Below are 10,021 nucleotides of genomic sequence, written 5' to 3'. Positions count from 1 at the left end.
GCTACTGTGCAAGGGAGATGACTGGGTATGGGGGAATTCACAAGAGACTGCCTTTAAGAAAGCCAGCAATTTACTGTGTTCTAACAAACTGCTTGATCTGTATAACCCATGTAAACGACTAGTGTTAGCTTGCAATGCGTCGTCATACGGGGTCGGGTGTGTGCAACAACAGGCTAATGAATCCATCCAGAAGTTTGTCCAAAGCCGAAAAGGCCTACAGCATGGTTGAAAAAGAGGCTCTGGCATGCGTTTACGGGGTAAAAAAATGCACCAGTACTTGTTTGGCCTCAAATTCGAGCTTGAAACTGACCACAAGCCGCTCATATCGCGATTATAAAGGGATCAATACCAATGCCTCTGCCCGCATTCAAAGATGGGCGCTCACGTTGTCAGCATACAACTATGTAATTCGCCACTGACCGGGCGCAGAGAACTGCGCAGATGCTCTCAGTCGGCTACCATTGCCCACCACTGGGGTGGAAATGGCACAGCCAGCGGACTTGCTTATGGTCATGGAGACATTTGAGAACGAGAAATCCCCCGTTACGCCCCGCCAGATCAGGACCAGGACCAGCCAGCCAGGATCCTTTACTGTTCCTGGTAAAAAAAAACTGTGTCCTCCATGGGAGCTGGTACAGTGTCCCAGTGGAGATGCAGGAAGCGATTAAGCCATTCCACAGACACAAAGATGAGCTGTCCCTGCAGGTGGACTGTCTCTTGTGGGGCAATCGTTCCCAAGAAAGGCAGAGACACATTTATTTGGGAACTGCACAGCACCCACCCAGGCATCGTGATGATGAAAGCCATAGCCAGATCCCACGTGTTGTGGCCAGGCATTGACTCAGATTTAGAGTCATGTGTACGCCAGTGCAACACCTGCTCTCAGTTGAGCAATACACCCAGAGAGACACCACTAAGTTTATGGTCCTGGCCATCCAAACCGTGGTCGAGGATCCATGTAGACTATGCAGGCCCATTCCTAGGCAAAATGGTTTTGGTTGTCGTGGATGCTTACTCAAAGTGGATTGAATGTGCAATAAGGTCTGTAAGCATGTCCACGGCGACCATTGAAAGTCTAAGAGCTATGTCTGCCACGCACGGCCTGCCCGATGTCCTAGTCAGTGACAATGGACCGTGCTTCACCAGTGCCGAATTCAAAGAGTTCATGATCCGCAACGGGATCAAACATGTCACATCTGCGCCGTTCAAACCCGCATCCAACGGCCAGGCAGAACGGGCAGTTCAGACCTTCAAGCAAAGCTTGAAACGTGTGTCGGAAGGCTCCCTGCAGACCCGGTTGTCCTGAGTACTGCTCAGCTACTGCACCAGACCCACTCACTCACAGGGATTCCCCCAGCCGAGCTGCTCATGAAAAGGGCGCTTAAAACAAAGCTCTCTCTGGTCCACCCTGATCTACATGATCATGTGGAGGACAAGCGGCATCAACAGAGTGCGCACCATGACCGCGCAAACTTGTCACGCGATATTGAGTCAATGATCCTGTGCTTGTGCTCAATTATGGACATGATCCCAAATGACTCACTGGTACGGTCACAGCCAAAGAGGGGAGTAGGGTGTTTCAGGTAAAACTGACCAATGGACAAACGCACAGAAAACACTTGGACCAAATTAAACTGCGGTTCACCAACAGCTACGTACAACCTGAAGAGGACACCACCAATTTTGACCTTCCAATACACACACAAGTGGCAACTGACATCACAGTTGACCCCAAAACACAACTCATCATCCCCAGTAGCCTGGCAAGGCCAGCTGTCCAACAGCCCAATGAAGAACTGACCAACCCAGCCACACCAACATTTGTGCCGAGACGATCAACAAGGGAGCGCAAAGCCCCAGATCGTCTCACCTTGTAAATAAGAGTATTGTTGACTTCACGGGGGAGTGGTGTTATGTATTAACCCCTTGTAACCTTGTAACCTGCATCACACCTGTCCACCAGAGGGCCTACCGGTTGGAGTCCAAGGGATCCCAGCATCCCTTGGGAACACAGTATATAAGCAGGCCACCCACGAGATACCTGCACTCTGGAATGACAATAAAGGAGCAAAGGTCACACTTGCTCATTACACACAGTACTCGGTCTGACCATTTATTGTGAGCATATCAGTCCACATGCCTGACACGAGAATCCCTAAGCAAGCGCTCTACTGTGAACTCCTACACGGCAAGTGAGCCCCAGGTGGGCAGAGGAAACATTTCAAGGACACCCTCAAAGCCTCTTTGATAAAGTGCAACATTCCCACCGGCCCCTGGGAGTCCCTGGCCAAGACCGGCGTAAGTGGAGGATGAGCATCCAGGAGGGCGCTGAGCACCTCGAGTCTCGTCGCCGAGAGCATGCAGAAACCTAACGCAGACAGCGGAAGGAGTGTGCGGCAAACCAGATTCCCCACCCACCCTTTCCTTCAACCACTATCTGTCCCACCTGTGACAGAGACTGTAATTCCCGTATTGGACTGGTAAGTCACCGCAGAACTCACTTTTAGAGTGGAAGCAAGAAGTCTTCCTCGATTTCAAGGAGTTGCCTATGATGATGATGATGAAAAGGTTTACAAAAATGGTGACCCCCAGGATGTTGATGGTGGGGGTTTCGGCGATGGTAATGCTGTTGAATGTCATGGGGCAGCAATTAGACTCTCGCTTGTTGGAGATAGCCATTGCCTGGCACTTGTGTGGCACAAATGTTACTTGCCACTTATCAGCCCAAGCTTGAATGTCATCCACGTCTTGCTGCATGTGGGCATGGACTGCTCCATTATCTGAGGAGTTGCGAATGGCACTGAACACTGTGCAGTCATCAGTGAGCATCCCCACTTCTTATAATGCAGGGAAGGTCATTAATAAAGCAGCTGAAGATGATTGGGCCTCGGACACTACCCTGAAGAACTCCTGCAGCGATGTTCTGGGGCTGTGATAGACTTCCAACCACGACAACCATCTTCCTTTGTGCTAGGCATGGCTCCAGCCAGTGGAGAGTTATCCCCTGATTCCCGTTGACTTCAGTTTTACTAGGGCTTCTTGATGCCACACTTGGTCTAATGCTGCCACGATGTCAAGGACAGTCACTCTTAACTCACCTCTGAAATTCAGCTCTTTTATTCATGTTTGGACCAAGGCTGTAATGAGGTCTGGAGCCAAGTGGTCCTGGCAGAACCCAAACTGGGCATCGGTGAGCAGGTTATTGGTGAGTAAGTGCCACTTGATCGCACTGTCGATGACACCTTCCATCACTTTGCTGATGATTGAGAGTACACTGATGGGGCCAGATTGGAGTTGTCCTGCTTTTTGTGGATAAGACATACCTGGGCAGTTTTCCACATTGTTGGATAGATGCCAGTGTTGTAGCTGTATTGGAACAGCTTGGCTAGAGACGCAACTAGTTCTGGAGCACAACTCTTCAGCATGGCAGTCAGGATGTTGTCAGGGCCCATAGCCATTGCTGTGTCCAGTGCACTCAGCCTTTTCTTGATATCATGTGGAGTGAATCGAATTGACTGAAGACTGGCTTCTGTGATGGCGGGGACCTCAGGAGGAAGCCAATATGGATCATCTACTTGGCACTTCTGGCTGAAGATGGTTGCAAATGCTTCAGTCTTGTCTTTTGCACTCATGTGCTGGGCTCCGCCATCATTGAGGATGGGGATGGTAATGGAGCCTTCTCCTCCCATTCGTTGTTTAATGGTCCACCATCATTCACGACTGAATGTGGCAGGACTGCAGACTTTTGATCTGATCCATTGATTGTGTGATGACTTAGCCCTGTCTATGACATGTTGCTTCCACTGTTTAGCATGCATGTAGTCCTGTGTTGGAGCTTCACCAGTTTGGCAACTCATATTTAGTTCTGTCTGGTGCTGCTCCTGGCATGCTCTCCTGCACTCATTGAACCAGGGTTGGTCCCCTGGCTTGATGGTAATGGTAGGGTGAGGGATATGCTGAGCCATCAGGTTGCAGAGTTTTGTGGAATACAATTCTGCTGCTGCTGACGGCCCACAGTGCCTCAAACATGCCAAGTTTTGAGCTGCTAGATCTGTTATGAATTTGTCCCATTTAGTACAGTGGTGCCACACAACACAATGGAGGCTGTCCTCAGTGTGAAGATGGGACTTCGTCTCCACAAGGACTGTGCGGTGGTCACTGCTACCAATGCTGTCATGGACAGATGCATCTGCAACAGGTAGATTGGTGAGGATGAGCTCAAGTATGTTTTTCCCTTGTGTTGCTTCTCTCACCATCTACTGCATGCGCACTCTGGCAGCTATGACTTTCATTCCTTGACCAGCTTGGTTATTAGTGATGCTACCGAACCACTCTTGGTGATGGACATTAAAATCCCCCACCCACAGTACATTCTGTGTCCTTGCTACCCTCCGTGCTTCTTCCAAGTGGTGGTCAACATGGAGGAGTACTGATTCATCAGCTGAGGGTGGTAGGTGGTAATCAACAGGAGGTTTCTTTGCCCATGCTTGAACTGAAGCTATGAGACTTCATGTGGTCCAGAGTCAATGTTGAGGACTCACAGGACCACTACGACTATGCTGCCACACCTGATGGGCCTGTCCTGCTGGTGCAACAGGACATACCCAGGGATGGTGATGGAGGAGTCTGCGACATTGGTGGAAATGTATGATTCAGTGAGTGTGACTATGTCAGGATGTTGCTTGACTAGTCCGTGGGACAGCTCTCCCAATTTTGGCACAAGTTCCCGATGTTGATGACGAGGACTTTGCAGGGTTGACTGGGCTATGTGTGCCATTGTCGTGTCCACAGTCGGTGCCCAGGTTGAAGCCTGGTGGTCTGTCCAGTTTTACTCTTTTTATTGTTTCTCGTACTGAGTGGCTTGCTCGGCCATTTCATAATTCAGTCAGGCATGGATTTATGAAGGGGAAGTAATGTTTGACAAATTTGTTGCAATTATTTGAGGATGTAACGAACAGGGTGGATAAAGGAGAACCAGTGGATGTGGTGTATTTCGACTTCCAGAAGTCATTTGACAAGGTGCCACATAAAAGGTTACTGCACAAGATAAAAGTTCACGGGGTTGGGGGTAATATATTAGCATAGATAGAGGATTGGCTAACTAACAGAAAACAGAGAGTCGCGATAAATGGTTCATTCTCTGGTTGGCAACCAGTAACTAGTGGGATGCCACAGGGATCAGTGCTGGGACCCCAACTATTCACAATCTATATTAACGACTTGGAAGAAGGGACTGAGTGTAACATAGCCATGTTTGCTGACGATACAAAGATGGGAGGAAAAGCAATGTGTGAGGAGGACACAAAAAATCTGCAAAAGGACAGGCTAAGTGAGTGTGCAAAAATTTGGCAGATGGAGTATAATGTTGGAAAGTGTGAGGTCATGCACTTTGGCAGAAAAAAATCAAAGAGCAAGTTATTATTTAAATGGAGAAAGATTGCAAAGTGCTGCAGTACAGCGGGACCTAGGGGCAATTGTGCATGAAACACAAAAGGATAGTATGCAGGTTCAGCAAGTGATCAGGAAGGCCAATGGAATCTTGGCCTTTATTGCAAAGGAGATGGAGTATAAAATCAGGGCAGTCTTGCTGCAGCTATACAGTGTATTGGTGAGGCCACAACTAGAATACTGCATGCAGTTTTGGTTTCCATATTTACAAAAGGATATACTTGCTTTGGAGGCAGTTCAGAGAAGGTCCACGAGGTTGATTCCGGAGATGAGGAGGTTGACTTATGAGGAAAGGTTGAGTAGGTTGGGACTCTACTCATTGGAATTCAGAAGAATTATCGAAATGTATAAGATTATGAGGGGGCATGACAAGGTGGATGCAGAAAGCATGTTTCCACTGATAGTGGAGACTAGAACTAGAGGGCATCATCTTAGAATAAGGGGCCACCCATTTAAAACTGAGATGAGGAGAAATTTCTTCTCTCAGAGAGTTGTTAATCTGTGGAATTCGCTGCCTCAGAGAGCTGTGGAAGCCGGGACATTGAATAAATTTAAGACAGAAATAGACAGTTTTTTAAATGATAAGGGGATAAGGGGTTATGGGGAGCGGGCAGAGAAGTGGAGCTGAATCCATGATCAGATCAGCCATGATAGTCACATAGAAACATAGAAAATAGGTGCAGGTGTAGGCCATTCGGTCCTTCGAGCCTGCACCACCCATACAATAAAATCATGGCTGATCATTCCCTCAGTGCCCCTTTCCTGCTTTCTCTCCATACCCCTTGATCCCCTTAGCCGTAAGGGCCATATCTAACTCCCTCTTGAATATATCCAATGAACTGGCATCAACAACTCTCTGAGGTAGGGAATTCCACAGGTTAACAACTCTCTGAGTGAATAGGTTTCTCCTCATCTCAGTCCTAAATGGCCGACCCGTTATCCTAAGACTGTGTCCCCTGGTTCTGGACTTCCCCAACATCGGGAACAATCTACCTGCATCTAACCTGTCCCGTCCCGTCAGAATCTTGTATGTTTCTATGAGATCCCCTCTCATCCTTCTAAACTCCAATGTATAAAGGCCCACTTGATCCAGTCTCTCCTCATATGTCAGTCCAGCCATTCCTGGAATCAGTCTGGTGAACCTTCGCTGCACTCCCTCAATAGCAAGAACGTCCTTCCTCAGATTAGGAGACCAAAACTGAACACAATATCCCAGGTGAGGCCTCACCAAGGCCCTGTACCACTGCAGTAAGACCTCCCTGCTCCTATACTCAAATCCCCTAGCTATGAAGGCCAACATACCATTTGCCTTCTTTACCGCCTGCTGTACCTGTATGCCAACTTTCAATGACTGATGAATCATGACACCCAGGTCTCGTTGCACCTCCTTTTCCTAATCTGCCACCATTCAGATAATATTCTGTCTCCCCGTTTTTGCCCCCAATGTGGATAACCTCACATTTATCCACATTATACTGCATCTGCCATGCATTTGCCCACTCACCTAGCCTGTCCAAGTCACCCTGCAGCCTTTTAATGTCCCCCTCACAGCTCACACCGCCACCCAGGTTAGTGTCATCTGCAAACTTGGAGATATTACACTCAATTCCTTCATCCAAATCATTGGAGTATATTGTAAAGAACTGGGGTCCCAGCACTGAGCCCTGCGGCACTCCACTAGTTACTGCCTGCCATTCTGAAAAGGACGCGTGTATCCCGACTTTCTGCTTCCTGTCTGCCAACCAGTTCTCTATCCACGTCAGTACATTACCCCCAATACCATGTGCTTTGATTTTGCACACCAATCTCTTGTGTGGGACCTTGTCAAAAGCCTTTTGAAAGTCCAAATACACCACATCCACTGGTTCTTCCTTGTCCACTCCACTAGTTACATCCTCAAAAACTTTCAGAAGATTTGTCAAGCATGATTTGCCCTTCATAAATCCATGCTGACTTGGACCGATCCTGTCACTGCTTTCCAAATGTGTTGCTATTTCATCCTTAATAATTGATTCCAACATTTTCCTCACCACTGATGTCAGGCTAACTGGTCTATAATTAACCGCTTTCTCTCTGCCTCCCTTTTTAAAAAGTGGTGTTACATTAGCTACCCTCCAGTAAATAGGAACTGATCCAGAGTTGATAGACTGTTGGAAAATGATCACCAATGCATCCACTATTTCTAGGGCCACTTCCTTAAGTACTCTGGAATACAGACTTTCCAGCCCCGGGGATTTATCGGCCTTCAATCCCATCAATTTCCCTAACACAATTTCCTGCCTAATAAGAATATCCTTCAGTTTCTCCTTCTCACTAGACTCTCGGTTCCCTAGTACTTCCGAAAGGTTATTTGCGTCTTCCTTCGTGAAGACAGAACCAAAGTATGTGTTCAACTTTCCTGCAATTTCTTTGTTCCCCATTATAAATTCACCTGAATCTGACTGCAAGGGACCTATGTTTGTCTTCACTAATCTTTTTCTCTTCACATATCTATAGAAGCTTTTGCAGTCAGTTTTAATGTTCCCGGCAAGCTTCTTCTCGTACTCTATTTTCCCCATCTTAATTAAACACTTTGTCCTCCTCTGCTGAATTCTAAATTTCTCCCAGTCCTCAGGTTTGCTGCTTTTTCTGGCCAATTTGTATGCCTCTTCCTTGTATTTAACACGATCCTTAATTTCCCTTGTTAGCCACGGTTGAGCAACCTTCCCCGTTTTATTTTTACTCCAGACAGAGATATACAATTGCTGAAGTTCATCCATGTGATCTTTAAATGTTTGCCATTGCCTATCCACTGTCAACCCTTTAAGAATCATTTGCCAGTCTATTCTAGCAAATTCATGCCTCAAACCATCGCAGTTACCTTTCCTTAAGTTCAGGACCCTAGTTTCTGAATTAACTGTGCCACTCTCCATCCAAATAAAGAATTCTACCATGTTATGGTCACTCTTCCCCAAGGGGTCTCGCACAACAAGATTGCTAATTAGTCCTTTCTCATTACACATCACCCAGTCTAGGATGGCCAGCTCCCTGGTTGGTTCCTCGACATATTGTTCTAGAAAACCATCCCTTATACACTCCAGGAAATCCTCCTCCACTGCATTGCTAACAGTTTGGTTAGCCCAATCAATATGTAGATTAAAGTTACCCATGACAACTGCTGTATCTTTATTGCATGCGTCCCCAATTTTTTGTTTGATGCTGTCCCCAACCTTACTACTACTGTTTGGTGGTCTGTGGACAGCTCCTACTAGCATTTTCTGCCCCTTGGTATTCCGTATGTCCACCCATACCGATTCCACATCATCCAAGATAATGTCCTTTCTTACTATTTCATTAATTTCCTCTTTAACCAGCAATACCATCTTGTCTCCTTTTCCTTTCTGACTATCCTTCCTAAATGTTGAATACCCCTGGATGTTGAGTTCCCAGCCTTGGTCACCCTGGAGCCATATTTCCTTGATGCCAATTACATCATACCCGTTAACTGCTATCTGCGCAGTTAATTCGTCCACCTTATTCCGAATACTCCTTGCATTGAGGCACAGAGCCTTCAGGCTTGTCTTTCTAACACACTTCGAATCTTATTGAATGGCGGAGCAGGCTCGAGGGTCCGTATGGCCTACTCCTGTTCCTATTTCTTATGTTCTTATAAAGCAGTTAAGATTCATTGCTCTGGGTCTGGAGTTACATATAGGTAAGGTCGGCAGATTTCCTTCCTTAAAGGACATTAGTGAACCAGATGGGGTTTTACAACAATCCTATAGTTTCGTGGTCACGATTACTAACACTAGCTTTTTATTCTAGATTTATTTAATTAACTGAATTTAAATTCCCCAGCTGCCATGATAGGATTTGACCTCACGTCTCTGGATCATTCGATCAGACTTATGGATTACTAGTCCATTAATATTACCACTATGGTACTGTTCCCTTCCACAAATGATTACAGCATATAAAGAGGCCATTTAGCTCATTGTTTTTGTGCACTTTGCTAGAGCAATCCAAGCTGATCTCATTGCAGTGCTGGCTTCTCACAGTTATGTGACTCTTATTCTGTTTCATATATTTCACTATTTAAAAAAATTTTCACCCCTGTTTTACATTATTTTTTTCTTCTCATCACCCTATTCACCTGATTCCATGAATAATCTTGTTACCAGTGTAGAACTGGCTGGTGTGGGCATATGACTGACATTTTAAATTTCCCTCCCTGCTTGGGAAGGTTCCATTATGATGAAGAATTCGCCACTTAGATAGGTGGGGTTGTGCGCTCTCGTGCTCTGTGATGCCACGCTGAAATGTGTTAGTACTTGGACTTAAGGAATCACTCCACCATGACTGTAAAAAGAGCAAATTGAATCTTACAATACTTCTTGGGAAGTGCAAAAACAGCTGGAATTAAACATGCCAAAGCCAGCAGCTAAAAATGTTCTTCTTTATCAGAATTTATATGAAATTTTGCAAATATTCTGGGATATGAGGTTTCCCTTCACTGATTCCATAGATGGTCTATTCAATAACATGCACACTGTACAGCCTCAGCATTTCACAACATTTTATACATTCTTGTATA

The sequence above is a fragment of the Pristiophorus japonicus genome, chromosome 4, assembly GCF_044704955.1.
Source record: "Pristiophorus japonicus isolate sPriJap1 chromosome 4, sPriJap1.hap1, whole genome shotgun sequence".
Classification (NCBI taxonomy): Eukaryota; Metazoa; Chordata; class Chondrichthyes; family Pristiophoridae; genus Pristiophorus; species Pristiophorus japonicus.
The sequence above is the reverse complement of the archived record's forward strand: the minus strand, read 5'-3'. Positions refer to the sequence as shown.